Source organism: Bufo bufo, chromosome 8, assembly GCF_905171765.1.
Source record: "Bufo bufo chromosome 8, aBufBuf1.1, whole genome shotgun sequence".
In the NCBI taxonomy this organism is placed as follows: Eukaryota; Metazoa; Chordata; class Amphibia; order Anura; family Bufonidae; genus Bufo; species Bufo bufo.
The window spans coordinates 22,517,505-22,541,360 of record NC_053396.1 but is presented as its reverse complement, the minus strand read 5'-3'; the positions used below and the strand labels follow the sequence as shown (position 1 = coordinate 22,541,360).

The 23,856-nt window shown below is 42.2% G+C and overlaps 1 protein-coding gene and 1 pseudogene across 1 annotated transcript in view; one reads left to right on the top strand and one right to left on the bottom strand.

Moving 5' to 3' along the window:
* Nucleotides 1–23,856, bottom strand: part of LOC121009278 (ficolin-1-like) — a 255,418-nt gene that overhangs the window by 48,703 nt on the left and 182,859 nt on the right. The window lies entirely within an intron of this gene.
* LOC121009281 lies at nt 1,427–19,958 on the top strand (annotated as a pseudogene).

The window sequence follows — 23,856 nt, the reverse complement described above, 5'->3', positions numbered from 1 at the left end:
CTTTTTGTGATGTAGACTGACAAAAAATTATTGTTTCGGCACAGTTTTTATATAATTTTTTTTACGGCATTCAGAAAACAGGGGTGGATCATGTATTATTTTATAGTGCAGGTTGTTCTGGACGTGGCAATACCCAATATGTCTGTTTTTAAAAAAATAAAAAATAATTTACTTTTTTTTTTACTTGAAACTTTATTTTTTTATTATGAAATACACCTTTTTTATTTTATATTTTTGTCTCACTGTGGAACTTCAGCTTCTGGGGGTCTTATCCCCTCTGCAATGCATTACAATACATCTTTATTGCCTGTCAGCTTTTGTACCAACAGAGAGCCTATGAGACCCAGCCTAAGGGGCTGTATCTGACAGGCTCCCATAGAAGGCCAAGCCCCGATGCCTATGAAAGGCATCAAGCTGCCTTTCCAGCAATCGGGTCACTGTCACTGCAGCGCGGGGACCCGATGGGCATGGGGAAGTAGCCCATACCCTCCGCAAACCCCCAGCATGCCGCGGTCAGCTTTGACAGTGGCATACAAGGGGTTAATATACTGGCATCTGTTTTTATCTTTGCTGGTGTATGCAGTAGCAGTGATGGTCAGTTTGCAGTGTTCGCCAACGAACACATGCGGGCCGCCATCTTGACTCACCCATCCGGCAATGTACAGGTAAGCCCTTACCTGTGCCAGTGGCGGGAGCCGGTCTGAAATCAAATGCGGCCACCGGGAACAGGCAGTTCCGAGAACAGCCCGATGAAGGCCCCCGGCGGCTGTCTCGGAACTGCCTGCTCCCGGTGACCGCATTTGATTTCAGACCGGCTCCCGGCACAGGTAAGGACTTACCTGTACATCGCCGGACGGGTGAGTTAAGATGGCAGCCCGCATGTGTTCGTTGGCGAACACTGCGAACTGACCATCACTGTGCAGCAGGGACTCGGCTGTCAGTGACTGCTAGGTCTGCGCACCCGCCCGATTAGCGAGCCGTAGCTGTACAACGCTAGTCCTTAAGATACGGCTCCCAGCGCCGTACATGTGTGGCAGAGGTCCTCTACGGGTTAAAGGGGCAGTCCATTCAAAATTTATTTTCTGCAATGTTGTGGAAACATTTTAGAATATGACACTAGCAAGTGAGTCCAAGATCCACATATGATCACATGTCATAAGAATGTTTTTGCTGGACTTACCTAGTATATGATGATGGAATTCTACTAAACTTCTCATCATTGAAGGGGATGAGTTACATTTGTAAAGTAAACAGTTGACGCCTATGTATCATAAAGTCATTTAGCCTGTTGAGAAATATTTGAGGGTTGGGAAAGTACAGCTCCCTTGGACAAGCAGTGGGGGGGACAAGCAGTTTTGGGCTCGGCACATGACATATAAAAGGGAAGGGTCTTGGCTATAACTTTATTTGCAAAGTACTTGTGAGATCTTGAAGACCGGTGTAAACTTCTTGAGGCCGCCATGCATGTGCCAGTATTACTACTGCTGGGAATGGTGTCCGGGCTCTGTAGCAGTGATCAGTCATGTCCGGGTGAGTACTTCATGAACAATTGTCCATTACTCTTTAGGCTGTGTTCACAGGTTACCATTACATTGTAGTTTTTTTTGCCATGATTTTGTTAAAATGATGACAACAGTGGCACAGATTTATGATACCACAGCCATTTTACAAAGACAAAAATGTTTTCAGTCGTGGCGACATCCACCTGCATATTGGGATGTGCTGACTGACCCTCTTTTTTCTATACAACCATTTTACAGCAATATTTTAAAAATGATGTAAAAAAACAAAAAACAAAAGCAATACGGTTGCATTTTGTGAACACAGCCTTAGGGCTTATGCACACGACCGTTGTTGTTTTGCTGTTCGTTTTTCACGGATCCGTTGTTCAGTATCTGTGTTTTTTTTTTCTCTTCCGTTCCGTTATTCCACAAAACATATCCGTATGGTTTCCATATGTGATCCGTTTTTTGTGGATCGGAAACGGAAACAGTAACTTATTAATCACCAAACACATGAGCAATATGGGCTGGGCATAGCAATTCTACAATATGAATCCGCAAAATACGGATGAAATACGGATGTGTTCCATGTGCGTTCCGTATTTTTTGTGGACCCATTGACATGAATGGGGCCTCAGACCGTGATTTGCGGACAATAATAGGACATGCACTACTTTTTTGCGGAACGTAAATACGGAAATACAGAAACGGAATGCACACGGAGTACCTTCCGTTGTTTTTGCGGACCCATTGAAGTAAATGGTTCGGCATATGGTCCGCAAAAAAACGGAACGGAAGCAAAGACAAAATACGTTCATGTGCATGAGCCCTTAACCAAACATGTCATATATTAATATAAGGAAGAGTTAGGAACCAGCGCAATATCTGTAAATGAACTCACCATATTGTATATAAGTGTATCTTGTATTTGTACCTTGTGTTTTTATCGGTGAGTTGTCTTCATTTTCATGTCTGTTACGTTTGTAATATTTTAGTTGTCCTTTATATGCGTGTCATTTTTTTGACAGAAGTGAAAGTTTTAGGGATTGGAGACGCCGACAAATTATCGATTCTTCGAGGCTGCCCTGGTCATCCTGGCCTTCCAGGTCAAAAAGGAGATGTTGGGGCACCTGGAGAAAAAGGTTGGTACAAAGATAACTATTGATGTTTATGGAACTATAGTATATCGCCATATGTTTCCTCTTATAAAGTGTCCCTCTACTCTCAGAAATCTATGAATTTTCAATAAGTGGGCACACATACCATAAGGGTAGTCCATGTAGCTGCTATGGGGCTTCAGTTTGGTCTTGACCCCATTGTGATAGATGGTGAGATTTTGCACAGGGATGTGGTGGTGTCAAGAAGAGGCCTAATGTTTACTTTTGCTATGCGGCCTCTGTTCTCTATTTATGAAACTGCATAAAAGTCTATAGGTATTTTTTTCCAGGGCAAACAGGATCTGTGGGAGGACCTGGAAAGGTTGGACCTCCAGGTGAAAAAGGTTAGTAAAGAACTTTTCTATATAATAAAATATAACAGCAATGTCAATCTCTCTGCCATCTTTCTGGTGCCTCCTACTTTTAAGGACTTATCTAACAAAGGCCACTAAGACTTTGCCGTGTTACCCTCATACACATGCCTGCTGAGCTCGGCCCCGTGCGCATGTGTTGTGATTGGGGAGAGGTGGAAAGTCGCTGCCAGGCAGATCTGGTGACAATTTATCTCCTTGAAAACAAATGGATGGGCATGTTGATGTCAACTCCCTGATCCTCGTCTCCTCTGATATTTGCTGTCAAAGAAATATTGAGAAGATCCCAAACATGTTACATGGACGGCCAGGCCCACCGAAATCAGCCGGTATTAGCTGATATTACTTTAATGTGTATAACTAGATTTAGCATCGCTCAGTGTGTTCCAAATTCCATGTAACGCTTTATAAAAAGGTCCCAGGAAGTGGAGATATGGCTAGCCATTTGGGTTGCCAATAAATTACTATTTTTATGACCGCGTAAAAGAAGCAATCAGCAGCAAAAGAGCGTTTGCTCATTTCTCAGCTGATCGCAGGGGCACGTTCACATGATAGGCAATGATCAGGAATGAAGGTGCGTTCAGATGACCATTGTTCTGTGTAGAAGGGCCTTTATGCAGTTCTGCACTAGGGGAACTCCGCTGAACAGCTCCACATATTTCAGCTTCCTGGAGCCCTATGAGCGTTGAAGATTAGAGACTGGTTTCCATCAGTCAGGAAAAATAATGTTTGATGGCTACATAAAATGTTGTCCAAGTTGCCAAGGTGAAGCTGGCATCACCAGAGGACAACAAGCCCAGGCTCTGATACGCTGTGCATAGAGTTAAGAAATAGTTTGAGGAGACTCCCTGTGCATGAGGCCTAACAGAAAGATCTACCGAGAAAGAAAAGGAGTAAGGAGGAGGTGGTGAGCATTTCTATGAATCCTGGGTGACTGTGTGACCAAATTATGACCCTATAGCTGCTCGCGTGGCTGCTGTAAATGTAGCTGAACATGTTTTCAAAAGCCTTGAACAATTAGGATTTAAAAATACTTTCCAGTGAATTTATTAAGCCCTACACACCAGAATTCTGACTTCAAAAAGTTGCAAGTAGGGGGCTTTGCAACTTTTTGGGGTTACTTGCGAAAAAATGTTATGACTTTTTGGGCACTGCTCCTTCAAGTGCCACCTTCAGATTGGGAGTGAAAATTTGGCCATCATTTCAGAGTAGATCACTTTTGTCACACATTTATGAAGAGCGACTTTTTAAAAAGTTGCAACTCGGTGCAATTATTACTTCGTGGCATTTTCCTAAAGTTCATAGCAACTCCAATCTAAAAACTAACCTCAAATAGACCTACAATGAGAACATTTCCACCTTTACCTTTCTTTTCAGCGTGTATTTTCAGATCTTTCAAACTGTGGGCACATTTTAGGCGAAGTCTGATTTTATGGTCTACCATCTACCTGAGCACTGAGGGGGGATATGGAAGGACATCTGCTCTTATAATACTCCCTTACATTTATATATATCTTTTTTTTATAGGAGAGAAAGGAGAAAGAGGGGTGACTGAGCCAGTGTATGGTAAGTTATGTGTCTAAAGACCATATGACATGGGGCAATGATCGTCCAAGTGATCGGTCCCATCATGGACCTGTGTAAGCACGTCAATTAATAATCAACAATCATCAAAGTTCCCTATCAGGATGTCTTTGGAGTGTGGGAGGAAACCGGAGAACCCGGAGGAAACCCACGCAAACACGGGGAGAACATACAAACTCCATGCAGATGTTGTCCTTGGTTGGCTTCGAACCTAGGACCCCAGCGCTGCAAGGCCACCGTGCTGCCTACATATTATATACTATATACTATAAATTGCTCGTTATAGGCAGGTTATCTGACCGTATATATGGGCCCTCGGGAATGTAGGGTCTTCTGGAATGAAAGATACTCTTTATAGCCACTGTCTTCTCCTCCTGATAGGTAAAATTCCAAGACTTCTATTAAAGGTGGTAGCCCATAATTAATGTAAAAAATGAAAATCAGTTATCGTATACAGTACATGACAATCTCTTGCTAAAACAAAAAATTACAACCAGCCCTGTACCTCACATGGATCCAGAAATCTTCCCATTCATTTCTTCAATTGCTCTGCTAGATTTACAGTATTTCAAGCTGACAGCTCAAGGGGAATGTTCTTTCTCTGAGCATGTGCTTCCAGCAGTGAGCTGGACAAAAAATTCAGAAAAAGAACAAACAGCAGGTGGCGCTCTACAGATAGACTTAAGTGAATAACTCAGTGGCTATACAACATTTTTAATTACATGTAATTACAAAAGTATTCAGATCCAGGTGCTGGTTTCAAAAATGTAGAATATTTTTTGTGCGTCAACCCCTTTAACTCAAAATTCACAAAAATATTTTTTTACATATACGGTATGTCTCACAGCTGCCAGGAACTGCAAAGAAATACAATATCAGGGAGCAGTCCTCAGCGACTGGTACACCATATACCCAGATGGCAGCCGGCCCCTGAAGGTCCTGTGTGATATGGACACAGATGAAGGAGGATGGACTGTAAGTATATACAACATGTGAACGGGAAGTCACAAGGAGATAATTAATTGGCAAAATTTGGATTCATTGCAACGATATCATTTCCTATGAAATTTAAGCCTTAGTCTAGAGGGGCTGCAACTCCATATTTTCCTTTCAGCAGGAAAAAAAAGTCTTTGCTATGACTTCGTATAGTCTCTAGGATAGTGGTATACTTAATAAATCACAGTAGTATTAATGCATATTATGTAGGTATATAAACTGTAAATCACTGAAAAATCAACCTACTTAAAACTTAACTTTTATATAAGATATTGGTTAAAATAAGTCCCACAAAATTTGATGTATGTTGTAGATGACTGCAAATAATTATCTAGCGGAATATTTAGGGTGCATAACACCTTAAACATACGATGATATTTTTTGTTGTTAAACTGTATTATTTGTAACCACTCACGGTTTGATGTACAGTTTCTTCGGGTTTCTGTAGTGAGTCCAGGGTCTCAGATCAAATAGATTCGATAAGCAGTTCCTTTGTCAAAACTGTAGACTTTAGTTGTAGACTTGTCCACTGTAGGAAATAGTCCAAAGGTTAAGGCGGGGGGGGGGGGGGGGGGAGATATTATCCCTATAATTCTATATAGCCCTACCTAAAAGCGGAGAGGTCTCCCGCCTAAATGCGGGAGAATCACCCCCTAGGAGAGCGACCCCACTTATCGGTGGCTGACCCTAGATATAGCTTGCCCTAAATAGATAGCTCTCAGTAGATAAATTCCAGATAATAAATCTGTTCAAGTCCCGACGCGTTTCCTCTGTCAAAAATATTATGGCAGATTCATCAGGGGATAGAAAGATGAAAATGTAGCCTAATAGCTATAAGCTGGATAACTTGCTGGTGCTCCAACTGATGATATGCAGTCCAGAACAATGTCTGGAATCTGCTACCTAATATACCCCTAGTAATTAAGCAGAAGTTCACACAGGTGTGTGTAACTTACTGTCATCCATTAGCGTGCGTTCCACCTTCATGCCGCCAACCCGGAAAAGTGCATCCGCCGGAAAACCATCGTGGACCGCACTGAGCAAACTGTGGAGCGCATGCGCTAAAGTGACATACTCCCCGCCTGTGCCGCTCGTTCAAATAAGGTTAAGCTGTGGCTCCCCTACGCATGCGTATATAGTTTTTTTTTATCTATCCATATTATTATTAGTTTATCCTCGATGATAAAGAGGCCACAAAGATTATGTGACATTGGATTATGGTTTATACTCAGTAGTAATTTATACTTCACCATCCAGACACTACTAATGCCTCAATAGCCAGAGTTATCAAGATAGATTAGATATTAGGGTATATTTAAAGTGGGGTTTCAGCGGTCTTCATACATATATATGGGGAAGAGGTGCTTCCAGGGATAGGGATATTGGTTTCTCAAAATCACGATATAACCTTATTCACCAAAAATTTATTACACTTGTTCGACCTTTTTCGGTCTGATACTTATTATTTTTCTGACAGGTCTAGGTACACTTAATACACTATGTCTTTGATTCAAGAAAATATTGATGCAGTGATGGATCAGATGAAGCACCCGAAGGATAGCATCTCATTGAGGCCCAGTGGGCTCACAGTTTTTAGTCTGTGAGTCCACTCTGCCTCTTTTTGTAATATCTTCCTGTTTAAATCTCCACTTCTTGGGGAGGGACGCACGACTTCAACAACGCAAAACCTCAATGCCTTTTCATTTCCATCATGGAAAAGTTGTATATGTCTAGAGATAGCTGTATCTCTTTTATTCCTTATGTCTCCCAAGTGATCCCCAATCCTTCTTCTTAATTCCCTTTTAGTTCTTCCCACGTACTAAAGTCCGCAGGTACAGGTACCCAAATACACAACTCCTGTTGTTTTGCAGTTAGCAAAATCTCTGATAGTGTATGTTTTATTAGTTGTGTTGCTAGTGAAGGTTTTGGTTTGACAAATGTAGGGACAAGCTATACATGATCCACACCGGAAGGTGCCAAGAGGTCTTCTATCCAACCACGTACCTAATTTTTTGATAGGTGTGTAGTGGCTATGGATGAACCTGTCTCCCAGCGACCTTCCTCTTCTATACATAATGGCCGGATACGTAGGGAGAATATCCCTCACATCCGGATCCAAACGTAGCATTTCCCAATATTTATTCCGGATGTCCCTGACTTCCTTATTACGGTTATCAAACGTTCCCACTATCCGAAACATTGGATCCGTTTCTTCTTTTCTCCCCTTCTTAGGAATCAACAAATCCGTTCCTTCTGCACTTTCAGCCGATTTGAAGGCTCTATGAAGGGGTCGATCTGGGTATCCTCTCTGATTGAATCTAGTTTTTAAGTCTCTGGCCTGATCATAAAAATCATTTTTGGTACTACAATTTCTGCGGATACAAAGGTATTGACCCTTTGGAATACCACATTTTAAATTAAAAGGGTGATGACTTTCCCATCTTAGCAAGTTGTTGGTTGCCGTGGGTTTTCTATGTCTTAGTTTTAATGATACCATTGGTTAACGTGATATACAAATCCAAAAAAGCCAGGCCCTTGTCACTTATCTCGGAGGTAAAGTGCATGTCAATCTGGTTGTTGTTTAAATCAGCCAGAAAAGCAGAAAATAGCCCGCTGGGGCCGCTACAAAATATCAATATATCATTGATATAGCGGCCCTAGAAGACTATCCTTGGTGTCCAGACACTCTCCTCGGTGAAAACCACCGTGTCCTCCCACCAGCCCAGGAACAAATTAGCATAAGTGGGGGCACAGGCGCTACCCATTGCTGTGCCCCTGAGCTGGTGGAAGAACTTGGAGTCAAATAAAAAATAATTGTGTCGTAGGACGAAATCCATAAGTTTGAGTACCCCTATTTTTCAAGAAATTATTCACTACACACAAGCCCAGATCATGGGGAATATTGCTGTAGAGTGCCTCTACATCTATGGACGCCAGTAAAATACCCTCCTCCAGATGTAATCCATCAATTTTGGTTAGTAAGTCGGAGGTATCTCTGATGTGTGACGGAAGTGCCGTAACAAAAGTTCTCAAGATCCTATCAATGTATATGCCTACATTCTGTGTTAAAGAATTAATCCCTGCCACTATTGGGCGGCCCTTCAAAAGGGTTAAACCCTTATGAATCTTGGGTATAGTATAAAATGTTGGAATCTGTGGGTGTGGTTTTAACATAAATTTAATCTCATCACTAGACACAAGTTTCTCCTCAAAGGCCTCCAGAAGTAGAGTTTCCAAATCAGCATAAAAACTGAGTGTAGGGTCTGTCCTAAGTATATTATACCCTTTATTGTTATTAAGGATAGCATAACACATTTGTTTATAATCGTGGTGGTCCATAACCACCAAGTTTCTTCCTTTGTCAGAGGATTTTATTATAATGTTATGGTCCGTTTCAATTCTAATCATGGCTTCTATTTCACTTAATCTCCCCCTCAAATGGAGACAAACAGCATAGATTTGTTTCTCAACATAGTCACCAAGTACTATGTTTTTCTTCTAGTCTATCCAATTCCTTGGTGACTATGTTGAGAAACAAATCTATGCTGTTTGTCTCCATTTGAGGGGGAGATTTTTTACTTTTGGGTTTTAGATCAGTAAATGGACCCTCTCCAGGTCTTTTTTCCCCCCTCTATTAGGAGATCTGTCATTGTTTTCGCCAAGGGAATATCCTCTAATGGAATACCCAGTCTGAGACTCTCCCCTAGGTCATTTTGTTGGAAAAAAAAATTCCACTTTAATTTACGACAAAAAAGATTAATGTCTTTGATCCATAGGAAAGAACTATATTTAGTAGTTGCTATAAAGGATACTCCCTTGGCAAGAACAGACATTTCTGCTTCTGTAAAGGTTTTTTGTGTCAGGTTAATGATCTGGCCACTCAAGTTTCTATCTATTTTCCCTGCCTGGGACGATCCCTCAGATGGTATGGGGCCCCCCTGATTCTAAAAAACTCAATGGTAAAGCAGATGATCCAGAGGAATATTGCTCCTCTGGATTTCTCTGGTCGTTTTTGGTTTGATTTGCCCATCTTTTGTTTTAGATCCTCTTTGGCCCCTGTTGCCCCTATATCTAGGTCTACCTCGAAAGGAAAATTCTGTCGATCTTTCTGTGTCCGAAGTTTCTACTTCTGATGAAGACACTTCTTTTATGTTGGGTTTGTTTTTATCCCCTATATGATTATAAGCTTGTTTTTCTTTGAATTCCAAGACATCTTTTTTATGTTATTTTACTCTAAATATTCTGCTAGATAATTATTTGCAGTCATCTACAACATACATCAAATTTTGTGGGACTTATTTTAACCAATATCTTATATAAAAGCTAAGTTTTAAGTAGGTTGATTTTTCAGTGATTGTTAGTGGTATCCTTCTAAACTATATCTGCAATGTGGGTTTAAGCGAGTGATGGGTGGAGTAGTTGTACTTACAGTTTTGAAGCTCTCCGGGCCGGCATGCAGTGATGGGAAGGGTGCACCTATTCTTCTCCTCGCGGCACACTCTGGTTATGGGGTTCTCCTGTTTGATGATGGTTGAGGTGTCCTTGGAGTTCAAGGTTTTGAGGTGCAAGGCAAGGTCCTGGTTGTGGTGACTTTGCAGTGTAGTAGTAATGCAAGAAGCAATGATGAGGCAGTTGTGCAGCAGAACAGTTCTGCAAACCGATCAGAACAGTTCTTAGGTTGGAAAAGACTGGCTGATGGTACACAAGATGCAGTTTTCAAAGATGTTAGAATAGGCCAAAGTGTATCTGCAAAGTAGTTTTCCTTCTCTGCACTTCACTAGCGGACTCTGCCATAAGTATCCAGGTGCAGGGTATAAATTTTAGAAAAATGCAGTGCAACCAAAAGGGTGGTTCTCCTTCCTGGCAAGCAAACTCTTCTGCTCCATTCTTTGACCAAATTGCTGTACTTACAGTACACTTCCATAATAACCACCTTGGGATGTTGAGATTCCTATGCAGGTGATCAAGCTGCTTAAAGGGGTTATCCGGGAATTAATACTGATGACCTATCCTCAGGATAGGTCATCAATATCAGCTCGACGACGGAGGTCTAACACCCAGGATACCCGCGGTTTAGCTTTCAGAAGAGGACGGGCACTCCATAAGTGCTGCTGCTTCTTCCTAGTCCATGTGACATCACCGTATCTTGGTCACATGGACTAGTTGCAGAACAGCCCCATTAAATTCAATGGGATTGAGCAGCAATATCAAGCGCAGCTGCTATATGATATATGGCACTGTGCTTGTTAACCTCCCAGGAGGCCGCAGAGATTACCAGAGCTCCCGTTAACGCTGCAGCTTCCTAAAATAGTTGATAGGTGGGGGTGCGGGCAGTCAGAACCCTGCCAATGTTATATTAACTACCTTTCCTGTGGATAGGTCATCAATATTATTTTCTGGATAACCCCTTTAAATGTGTATCCAGGCACCGGAGCCTAACTCCTGGACACGTGCAGTGCAGCTTTATAAGTAAATTTCAGACAGCTATCTCTAAACTTCCTCTAGGCCTCTCCTTTCATGGACTGGTTTTGGTAGGGAGATCCAGGTCTAGGCTGAATAAAATGTCAGCTTTACATCTTTGCATCTGCTCTGAGTTCTATCCAGACAGACTCTAGTGGTGGTTGTGAATATGGCCTGTTATTACCTTGTGCAAATTCACAAAAATGCAGATATTACATATGACAGCAAAAGTACAATGTTAGCAATTTAGTTTGTGTTTTGCAGTAAACTGCAACCTGTGGAGCGTTGATTATTGTTCAAATCCGTTCTATTCCCATGTCTGGATAATCTGGTCTTCTCTTGCCTTTAGGTCATACAGAGACGTTGGGATGGGTCAGTAGACTTCTTCCGCACTTGGGATGCTTATAAGAAAGGCTTTGGAAGTCGGCTAAGTGAATTTTGGCTGGGAAATGACAATATTCATTAAATAACTTCAACAGGTAATGAGAAACCCGTAAATCATCTCCTTATTGATTTTTTTTGCTGCTTGTTGCTGACCTGGATTTGAGGGTACTACTCATCATCTTACCTGATTTATGAAACTATGGAAACTAGATTAGAGCTTTGGTGGTGTGCATTAAACCAAAGTTGGGCTTACATGACAGTCATAGAACTCTTCCCCACCATCTCTTCTGGGCCATACATAATGAATATGTTGGACTAAAGTGGTGCATACACATAAGATAGCTGCGGGCCTAATGCTCGGTGTTTCAACAGCTATCTTCATCACCACCCTCCCTCAGGCATGATATGTACTTCTGAGATCAGTTGTGGTCATAACCCCAGGAATTTAACAGAGGCCCTGGCTTGACCTTAGGGACCTAACCAGGGGCCTAGCTATAGGGGGTGCAGAGGTAGCAGTCGTTACCGGGTCCAGAAGCCCCTTGGGCCACATAAGAAGACACTGATTTTATAGAAAGTTCATGCAGGTCAAGTTACACTTCTGGTTGGTGGGAAGAGGATAGTTCAAGAATTTGGCATGGGGGGGTTGGGGGTGCAGTATAAATTTTTTCCTCAGGCAGCATGAAGGCTACGTGCTCCCCTGCCCCTTGCCACAAAGCACTAAGGGAAGGGGGACCCAAGCTAAACTCTTTTACCAGGGCCCATAAGTCTTTAGCTACGCCCCTGGACCTAACTCTATTAAGAAGACAGATCTCTGTTGTAAGGCCTTTTTCAACCATGTTGGTGAATCGTGGATGTGTACTGTCCATGTTCTCCATGGACAGCAGACGTACCCATTGATTTTAACATGTGTATTCACACATTTATGATTTACCACGGTCCAGAGTTACACCATGGAAGCATGTCCTAATTTTGCCTGTTTTTATGGATCCCTCACACCCATTATAGTCTATGGGTCCACGAAAAAACATGAACACAATACAGATTGGTATTCGTGTTTTAGACGTGCTTCATGGATGGTTGCTAGGAAATGCCCTTGAAATAAATTTTCAACAATGTCTGTGGTATACGGAAGACACGTGGAGAGTAAAAAACTGAACAAAGATGGATTCTTCACGAAAGAACCACTAAGACTGCACAAAAGTGTTGTATGGTCTCCTCTATGTTGTCGGAATGAGTTTTGGAAAGGCTCGTCAAGCTCAGTGTCATGTTTTTGTAGCCACTTTGGTTTCCAGTATCTACAGCTCCTATGCATTTCCTTCTCTAGGAACATGGGAATTACGTGTTGATCTACAAGATTTTGAAGGCAAAATGGTGTCCGCCAAATATGCAAGCTTCAAAGTATTGGATGAATCTGAGAAATACAAATTAATACTTGGAGCCTATCAGGAAGGAACTGCAGGTGAGACAATTTGGTCAAAATGTCCTTTATAGAAGTTGATTTACTTATTTATTTATTTTATGCACTTATATAGCGCTACTATATTCCGCAGCGCTTTACAGACATTATCATCCAACTGTCCCCAATGGGGCTCACAATCTAAGGTCCCTATCAGTATGTCAAAGAACCTATAGTATGCTGGCTGGATGGGAGCAGTAGGCCTACAGGTGGTCCTGGATAACCCTCGCGAAAAATTGTATATTAATACACCAAACAGCATGAATTCATATGTTAGCTACGGGTAATATGACAATTGGAAAATACAGTGCTGCACCTCTGATTAAGTGATTGTTGGGGGTAAATTTGTACTTTAGCGATATTGGGATTCTTCTCAGCAACAAGGCACTCATAAGAAAAGGAAAATCGCCAGGAGAGATCTTGTCTCCTCCTTTTAAGACATATGGATCAGTTCTACAGTAGGCAGGGGCGTAGCTAAAGGCTCATGGGCCCTGGTGCAAGAGTTCATCTTGGGCCCCCCTACCCTCAATACCCCTTCCTAACACCACCAGATCCCATGCCCGCATGCCCAACGGCAGAGCTAAAATCTCACCAATACATTTTATATTCTGACCCCGATAACTTTTTATTTTTATGTGTATGGAGCTGTGTGAGGGCTCATTTTTTGCGGGCGACCTGTACTTTTCATTGATAGCATTTAGGGATGTGTATGACTTTTTGATCACTTTTTGTTACATTTTTTGGTGGAAAGTGAAGAGACCAAAAATCGTAGAATCAGCCATTTTAACAGTTTTCTTCCATCTTGCAGTTTAGATGGGATAAATATTTTTATATTTTAGCAATACAGTTGTTTTCGCATGTGGCGAGACCATTAATGGTTATTTTTATATTGGTTTATGTATTTTTATTTAAAGTTTTAGGAAAGGGGGTGAATTGCATTTTTATATTTTTTTACTTTTTTTTTTCTTTTTTTTACTCTTTTTAAGAGTAAATGTAATACAGTATAGTTCTGCTGCATGCACCTACTCTCTCTCACACACACACACACACAGCCCCACTCTACTCATTACATATGCAGTATAGCTCTGCTGCATGCACCTTACCCACACACAGCTTCACCATACACATTACACATATAACTCTGCTGCGGGCACTTTACCCACACACAGCTCTATTGTACACATTACACATATAGCTCTGCTGCATGCCCATTCACACACACAGCCGTGCTGTAACATTGCATATACAGCCCTGTTTACACGTTACATATACAGCTCTGCTGCATGCACATTTCCCACACTCAGCGCTGTTGTACACATTACACATATAGCCCTGCTGCACGAACATTCACACACAGCTCCACTGTACACGTTATATGTAGTGATGAGCGGGGGGTGCCATATTCGATTTTGCGATATTTCGCGAATATTCAATTGAATATTCGTCTTATATTCGTCGAAATCAAATTTTTGTCATTATTCTATTTATCGCGAATATTATGCGATTTCATTATTCGCGTATTGCGATTTTAACTGTATAAGGCAACTTTCCTATTGGTTGGCTATGGCTAATATATTGTATTTTACGAATATTCGCTATATTGCAATATATTCGTGTTTTAGAATATGACGAATATTCTAAAAAACAAAGTTATAGCAATGTAGCGAATATTCATAAAATACACAAATAGACAGTAATTTAGCTAATATAGTGCTACAATCTTTTTTTTTATAGTCACATTTTTTTTGTCTCTTCTGAACTTCATATTTGGAAAAAATTTACACTATATAAAAAAAAATACTATAGCACTATATTAGCTAAATTGCAGTCTATATGTGTATTTTACAAATATTCGCTATATTGCTATATATTCGTGTTTTAGAATATGACGAATATTCTAAAAAACAAAGTTAGAGCAATATAGCGAATATATTCGTTATTTAGAATATTCGTCTTTTTTTTTTTCAATCTGTACTGTTATTCCACTTTGGCATACTCCTCCCCGACAAGCGTCCCCGTCACCATGGGAACGCCTGTGAGTTAGAATATACTATCGGATCTGAGTTTCCCCTGAGATCGTGAAAACTCAGAACCGTATTTTCTAACCCACAGGCGTTCCCATGGTGACGGGGACGCTTGTCGGGGAGGATGCGGTATGTAACTGTACAGATTGGAAAAAAAAAGGTGAATATTCTAAATAAGGAATATATTCCCTATATTGCTATATATTTGTTTTTTAGAATATTCGTCATTTTTTTCCCATATGAAAACATGATTCCTTCCTGCTTAAGTTGCTTGTGGGCCAATGACTCATTGACCCACAAGAAAGAAGCAGGGAGGAACCATGTTTTCAGATGTTAAAAAATGACGAATATTCGATATAGCGAATATAAAGCATCATATTCGAAATATTTGCGAATTAGCAAAGTTGCGATATTCACGATTAATATTCGCTATTCAAATATTCGCGCTCAACACTAGTTATATGTATAGCTCTGGTGCAGCCTGCATACATTACCCACACACAGCTCTGCTGTACACATAACATACAGCTCTGCTGCACACAGCACCACTGTACACATTACATACAGCTCTGCTGCACACAGCACCACTGTACACATTACATACAGCTCTGCTGCACACAGCACCACTGTACACATTACCTACACTGCTCTGCTGCACACAGCACCACTGTACACATTACATACAGCTCTGCTGCACACAGCACCACTGTACACATTACATACAGCTCTGCTGCACACAGCACCACTGTACACATTACATACAGCTCTGCTGCACACAGCACCACTGTACACATTACATACAGCTCTGCTGCACACAGCACCACTGTACACATTACCTACACTGCTCTGCTGCACACAGCACCACTGTACACATTACATACAGCTCTGCTGCACACAGCACCACTGTACACATTACATACAGCTCTGCTGCACACAGCACCACTGTACACATTACATACAGCTCTGCTGCACACAGCACCACTGTACACATTACATACAGCTCTGCTGCACACAGCACCACTGTACACATTACCTACAGCTCTGCTGCACACAGCACCACTGTACACATTACCTACACTGCTCTGCTGCACACAGCACCACTGTACACATTACATACAGCTCTGCTGCACACAGCACCACTGTACACATTACATACAGCTCTGCTGCACACAGCACCACTGTACACATTACATACAGCTCTGCTGCACACAGCACCACTGTACACATTACATACACTGCTCTGCTGCACACAGCACCACTGTACACATTACCTACACTGCTTTGCTGCACACAGCACCACTGTACACATTACATACACTGCTCTGCAGCAGTTTATACAGACAGTACTTCTGACCAAGTGCAGTGCTGACTCCTCCTACACAAGTGATCATGACATCATCAAAGGTCCTTTATACTACCAAACGGTCAGGTCCTGTAGCTCTGTAGGGTCTACCATAACATCTGTCTTTCAGGGGTGTGAGGAGATGAGTGATTACTGACATTCCTCACCAAGTCCCACTGCCTGCACGATCCACCGCCACAACACAGCACCCCTGGCACTCAATGTCCAGCTGCACACACACACGCTCTGCCTCCACCTCTGTAAGGCCCCATGCAGACGAGCGTTCCTCCCGCAGCGAATCCGCATCGCAGCATCCGAGTGTTCCTCCCGCAGCGAGTCCGCATCGCAGCACCCGGCCTGACCTCCCATCGCTGCCGGAAGTCACATAGCATTATATTGATTTATGATGCTATGTAACCCTTACAGTTCTGGAATGTATTGGATAACACTGGCAGCATTATGTATTATCCAATACATTCAGGAACTGTAAGGGTTACATAGCATCATAAATTAATATAATGCTATGTGACTCCCGACAGCGAGGGCCCAAGTGACTCACTGTGGGAGCGCGGTAGGTGTGCAGCGCTGAAGCACTCCTTTTCTTCTGGGGGGCTCTAAGGGCCCCCCTGATTTAGGGACCCGGTCGCAATTGCGACTGCTGCGACCCCTATAGCTACGCCAGTGACAGAAGAACCATAATATGTCCACTTCCTAGACCCCTATAGGACATGGGACAATGATAGAATATTGGGCCCACAATCTTATATCTTTGTGATTTGCTTATTATCAGAAAACCTTTCTAAAGCAGAAAACCACTGTAAGGCCTCATGCACACGACCGTTGTGTGCATCCGCGTCCGTTCCGTCATTTTTCACAGTTTAGCGGAGGTCCCATTCATTTCTATGGAGCTGTGAAAAAAAACTGATAGTCCTCCGTTTTTTCTCCGCGTCCGTGATCCGTGATTCCAGTCCGTCAAAAAAATATAACCTGTCCTATTCTTGTCAGTGGAAAACGGAGGACGGACCCATTCAAGTCAATAGGTCAGTCAAAAAAAAACGGATGCACAACTGGTATGTCATCCGTGTCCGTTTCTTTCTATAAGACCTTGGTGCAATAAAATTACACTTTTCATTAACCTTCCTTTTTTCCCCCGTGTCAGACAAAAAAAAAAGAAGACACAAGGAAACACAACTGAAGCAAAATCGGACACTGACCACTGAAGCCAAAGTCGTGTGCATGAGGCCTAAGTGGAATAAACATTAGTGACGAGCGGCAGGGGCAATATTAGAATTCGCGATATTTCGCAAATATTTGGCCGAATATTCATCATGAATTCGAGAATTGTCCATTATTATCTTGATTGCGAAAATCGGCATTGTAATATGCGGGTATTGCGCGCGCAATACAGACGTGGGTCACTTTTGCTAAATTTTTAAAGCTGCTAGAAGTTTCCTGAGACTGGAGAAAATGGTTGGCACGGCAGAACATTACAATAGCTTTATATGCAGATAGAGTGCTCCAATATATTTGCGATTGCGCAAATCGGCAATTAATGATGCGCATATTTTGGCGCAATACGTGCAACTTCACATTTTAGCAGGTCTGACTACATATTACTGATTGGTGGAAGTATGTCTGTAGCATGCATGTATGTATGGACAACAGAACCTATCAGCTACACTATATCAGGATATAACCTACACTGACTATCTCCCACTAACTATCTGTATTATATATATATAAGCTATCTAACTATCTAATGTAATGAGTGGAAAGCACAGAGCACAGCAATGACACTGCTCTCTCTCTCTCAGAACTGCTAAATACTGCAGAAAATGGCTGCCGGGGAGGTTCTTATATAGTAAGGGGTAGGGAACTTTCCTATTGGTTGCTAGGGATGTTGCTAAGCTCAGACAAAGAGATTGCAGCCTTCTCATTGGCCCACAAGCAAGAAGCAGGGAGGGATCATGGGTTCAGATAAAAAAAAAAAAAATCTAGAATATATAGCACTATATTTAAAATCTTCGCTAATTATCGAAGTGGCGATATTAGCGATTAAAATTTGTGATTCGAATGTTCGCGCCCAACACTAATAAACATCATGTCTAAGGTGGAGGCTATAGGGAAAGGAGGTTGAGTCCTGGTTGGACCTTTTCCCTTTGTTACAGGGCAGGAGAACAAATAAGGGGGTGGAGAAGTGGCTAAAAGGTCATGGAAAGGATGTGGTGGGGTAAGAAAAGGGAAAGCCTTTAGGTACAACCAAACAGATGTGGCCACATCCCAAAGACATCACGGCTGCCCCCTATGGCCCGTACCCTTTCCGTCCTTGGTGGCAAAACCATACAGTACCTTGGAGTGCAGTTTGAGCTTTGCCACGGACCCCTACCTGTTATGGTTCCCCCGGCTGCCGCTACCTCCTTACGGCAGTGGCATCTGGTTGTAGAGGGACTAGGAGTGCGGCCCGACCCTCTCTGACAGCAGAGCCCCGTGTAAATCAGGAAGCGCGCTGGCTCTTCTGGCTCCCTTTGCTGGTAGTCTGTAGTAATGCTGGACTGGACTTTGGCTTTGACTCTAGGTTTGCTTTTTTGTGACTTTGGTCCCTGCTCCTGGCGATTTGGTATTGTATTAACTCTCCTGGTATTGAACATGTTGCCCATCTGACTTCCCGTTTTGCTTCTGGTGATTTTGTACTTTACTGCCCGGCTGGCTTCAGACCTTGTGACTGTACGACCAAGCTCTCTGTGTTTTGTTTGTGCTCCCCGCCTGTGTGTCTTTCTCTTACGTATGGGGGACTGTCGACCAGTTGTGGGTCACTGCGTAGGGTGATCATGCAAGTAGGCAGGGGTAGTGGGTCTGAAATGTTTTAGTTTACACCATCCCTGTGTATGTGTTTTACTTTGTCAATACTCGACTGACACTACCTCTTATGTACATCACTAACTGCATATAGTGAAGATTTCCACAAAATAACGCCAATAGATGGTGAAGGTGAAGATAAACATCGGTGAATCTTAAACCGTTCTAATATATATGTCTTTAATTTTGCAGGAGATTCTATGGGAGGCCTAAACAACATGAAGTTTAGTACTAAAGATGAAGACAACGACACTTATGGGGGCAGTTGTTCCTTAATGTATAAAGGTGGCTGGTGGTATGGCGAGTGTCACAATGCAAACCTTAATGGACTCTACCACCTAGGAGAGCATGCATCCTACGCGGATGGCATCAACTGGAATTCTTCAAGAGGGTATAAATACTCGTTCAAGCATGCAGAAATGAAGATTAGGCCTGTTTAGGTGGAGGAACAGTCCCAGCAATTTCCAAAAAATTCTTGTATTGATTTTAAGTGTCTTGATGGATGCCACAACACAGTGTGGGTGCTCCTAATGGCATGGACATGGTGGAGGAAGGGTTCAGTATAGACTGTGTATACTGGCGGCCTAGTCATAGTTGTAGCTAGACTTTCCTTCACTATCCAGTTCTCACCTCTATGCCTGTATCTAAATACCCTGACCAATGTGCGGTGGCCCAGAACCCAGAGCAAATTTCTCACCAGCTTCCCCTCCCCATAGATAGTCCTTTTAAATAGCCCCCAATAGATGCGGCTCTAGGTAGGACTGGGAAAGTGTAAGGCGGTGGCGTCCCAGATTTGCTCCGGATGCGTCTCGGGTGCATTGCGGGTAACCCGCGCGAGTGCGCACACAATTTCAGTCAGTTTTGACTGCGATTGCGTTGCGTTGCGTTGTTCAGTTTTTTATCGCGCGGGTGCAATGCGTTTTGCACGCGTGTGATAAAAAACTGAATGTGGTACCCAGACCCGAACTTCTTCTCTGAAGTTTGGGTTTGATGTTGTGTAGATGTTATAATTTTCCCTTATAACACGGTTATTAAGGAAAATAATAGCATTCTTAATACAGAATGCTTACTAAAATGTTGCTTGAGGGGTTAAATTAATTCACTTCTTCCACTTGTTCGCGCATCGTCTTCTTTTTTCATCTTTCAGGACCTGCAAAAGGACCTTTGATGACGTAACCAGGTGGTGAGCGTGGTGACGTCAGCGCAGGTACTGCTGAATGAAGATAGAAGGATCTTCTAATTTCATTCAGCAGGACCTGCGCTGACGTCATAAAAGGTCCTTTTGCAGGTCCTGAAAGATGAAGAAAGAAGACGATGCGCGAACAAGTGGATGAGGTGAGCTAATTTTTTTTATTTTTTAACCCCTCAAGCAACATTTTACTGTATTAAGAATGCTATTATTTTCCTTAATAACCGTGTTATAAGGGAAAATTATACAGTGAATACACTTTAATCAATTTACTAACATCATCTCCTAGCAACCATGCGTGAAAATCAACTATGCGATTTTCACGCAGCCCCATTCACTTCTATGGGGCCTGCGTTGCGTGAAAAACACAGAATATAGAGCATGCTGAGATTTTCACGCAACGCACAAGTGATGCATGAAAATCACCGCTCGTGTGCACAGCCCCATTGAAGTGAATGGGTCCGAATTCAGTGCGGGTGCAATGCGTTCACCTCACGCATTGCACCCGCGCGGAATTCTCGCCCGTGTGAAACGGGCCTAAACATTCTAAGCCGAAGTGGAAAAGCAATGCCTGGACCTCCGATTAATATGACCCCACATGACACCATTTCTAATGCCGATATCCTATATAAAATGTATGCAAATCAATAAATCTGTGATTTTCCTATATTTTTATTGACTACTTTATTGATATAAGTTTTGGGAACTTACTCTGATTAAAGCAGCCACCATGAGTCATAAACACAATGGTCTGGGGGGGACCCATTGACTTTTATAGAAGAGACTTCTAGTCATGCTCTGTGACTTGTGCAAAGGTCAATGTACAGGGAGGGGGAGTAGATTAGCTGTGACCACGACCTATTGTGAATGGTGGATCTTGTGTTGTCTATATATAGGTGTTATCTTTCATGGTAATCCTGCCTGTGATGATATTGAGACGACTGCTGGAAAGTGATCTGTACTGAACAGGATGTTTCGACAGAATACTAGGCTTAGTGGCCGGTGTGAAAACTGCAGAATGTTAGGATCGTTTTTAAAAATATAGATGGTGACATGGAAAGTAAAAAAAAGTTCAACAATTAAAAAAAAAATGTTTAACATAAAAACTTGATTTAAATGATAGGTCATGTTTCATAGCACATTCCTTTTGAGGTTGGGGCTTAAGATCTGGTGTGACTAGTATAGAGCGAAGAAGGATCACAGTGTAGTAGTGAAATCAAAAAGAATAGGGGGGCGCTCTCCTGTGAAATACCTAAGGCCTCTTTCACACGGGCGTTGCGGGAAAAGGTGCGGGTGCGTTGCGGGAACACCCGCGATTTTTCTGCGCGAGTGCAAAACATTGTAATGCGTTTTGCACTCGCGTGAGAAAAATCACGCATGTTTGGTACCCAAACCCCAACTTCTTCACAGAAGTTCGGGCTTGGGTTAGGTGTTGTGTAGATTGTATTATTTTCCCTTATAACATGGTTATAAGGGAAAATAATAGAATGCTTAGTAGGTGATCAATTGAGGGTTAAAAAAAAATAAAAAAAATTAACTCACCTTCTCCTCTTGTTCGCGTAGCTCCCGGTCTATTCTTTACTTCTCAAAAGATGAACTATCGGCTAGGACCTGTGGTGACGTCAGATCACATGCTCCAATCACATGGTACATCACCACGGTGATGTACCATGTGATTGGAGCATGTGATCTGACGTCACCAAAGGTCCTTTAGCCGATAGTTCATCTTTTGAGAAGTAAAGAAGAGACCGGGAGCTACGCGAACAAGAGGAGAAGGTGAGTTAATTTTTTTTATTTTTTTTTAACCCTCAATTGATCACCTACTATGCATTCTGTATTCAGAATGCTATTATTTTCCCTTATAACCATGTTACAAGGGAAAGTAATACAGTTTATAGACTGTCATCTTAGCAACCATGCGTGAAAATCGCACCGCATCCGCACTTGCTTGCGGATGCTTGCGATTTTCACGCAACCCCATTCACTTCTATGGGGCCTTCGTTGCGTGAAAAACGCACAAAGAGGAGCATGCTGCGATTTTCACGCAACGCACAAGTGATGCGTGAAAATCACCGCTCGTGTGTACAGCCCCATAGAAATGAATGGGTCCGGATTCAGTGCGGGTGCAATGCGTTCACCTCCCGCATCGCATCCGCGCGGAATACTCGCTCGTGTGAAAGGGGCCTTAGGGTTCCCAGATAAGGACTCAAGGTGAGAATACCTTACCGAATAATGTTGTGCAAATCCAAGCACAACACTAGGAAATGGCGCGGTCTCTCCTGTATAGAGGATAGGTCAGGCTGCTGCGCTTGTTCGCCGGGATCCTCCAGATGGAGTCCGGAATACACACAGGAACATGTTCGCACAACAAGGAGCAGAAAAACAAAAACAAAAGCGCGCTGCTCTATCGATAAAAGTTATTTATTAAAAACATACATTAAACACTATAATAAAAGGCTAGTTACGCGTTTCAGTAGCATTCAGTAGCCGCCATCTTCATCAGGCTGTAAGGTCAGAAGAAAATACATACATTTAAATAGGGCTAGCCACAAGAGACGGCAATCAGGCCAATCAAAATACAAAGACATCCAGAATACATGGAGTGGACTCAAATGGATTGAACCAGAAGAAAATACAAAAACATCCGAAATACATGAAGTAGATTCAGAATAATAATAATTTTTTAAAGAAAAAGCATGATCCAAAATAATCAAAACATATTCAGACCATAATTTAATATAATATAATTCATGTGGAGATCCAAACGTTGCTTCATGGGAATGCAGATAGATCATTTGTGTGGATCCAAATATCCACAAATATACTGTACACGTGCATGGGACGCGCCTGTACATCTGCGCATAAATACATTCTCTTCAATAATAGATCTACAGTCGTGGCCAAAAGTTTTGAGAATGACACAAATATTAGTTTTCACAAAGTTTGCTGCTAAACTGCTTTTAGATCTTTGTTTCAGTTGTTTCTGTGATGTAGTGAAATATAATTACACGCACTTCATACGTTTCAAAGGCTTTTATCGACAATTACATGACCTTTATGCAAAGAGTCAGTATTTGCAGTGTTGGCCCTTCTTTTTCAGGACCTCTGCAATTCGACTGGGCATGCTCTCAATCAACTTCTGGGCCAATTCCTGACTGATAGCAACCCATTCTTTCATAATCACTTCTTGGAGTTTGTCAGAATTAGTGGGTTTTTGTTTGTCCACCCGCCTCTTGAGGATTGACCACAAGTTCTCAATGGGATTAAGATCTGGGGAGTTTCCAGGCCATGGACCCAAAATATCAATGTTTTGGTCCCCGAGCCACTTAGTTATCACTTTTGCCTTATGGCACGGTGCTCCATCGTGCTGGAAAATGCAGTGTTCTTCACCAAACTGTTGTTGGATTGTTGGAAGAAGTTGCTGTTGGAGGGTGTTTTGGTACCATTCTTTATTCATGGCTGTGTTTTTGGGCAAAATTGTGAGTGAGCCCACTCCCTTGGATGAGAAGCAACCGCACACATGAATGGTCTCAGG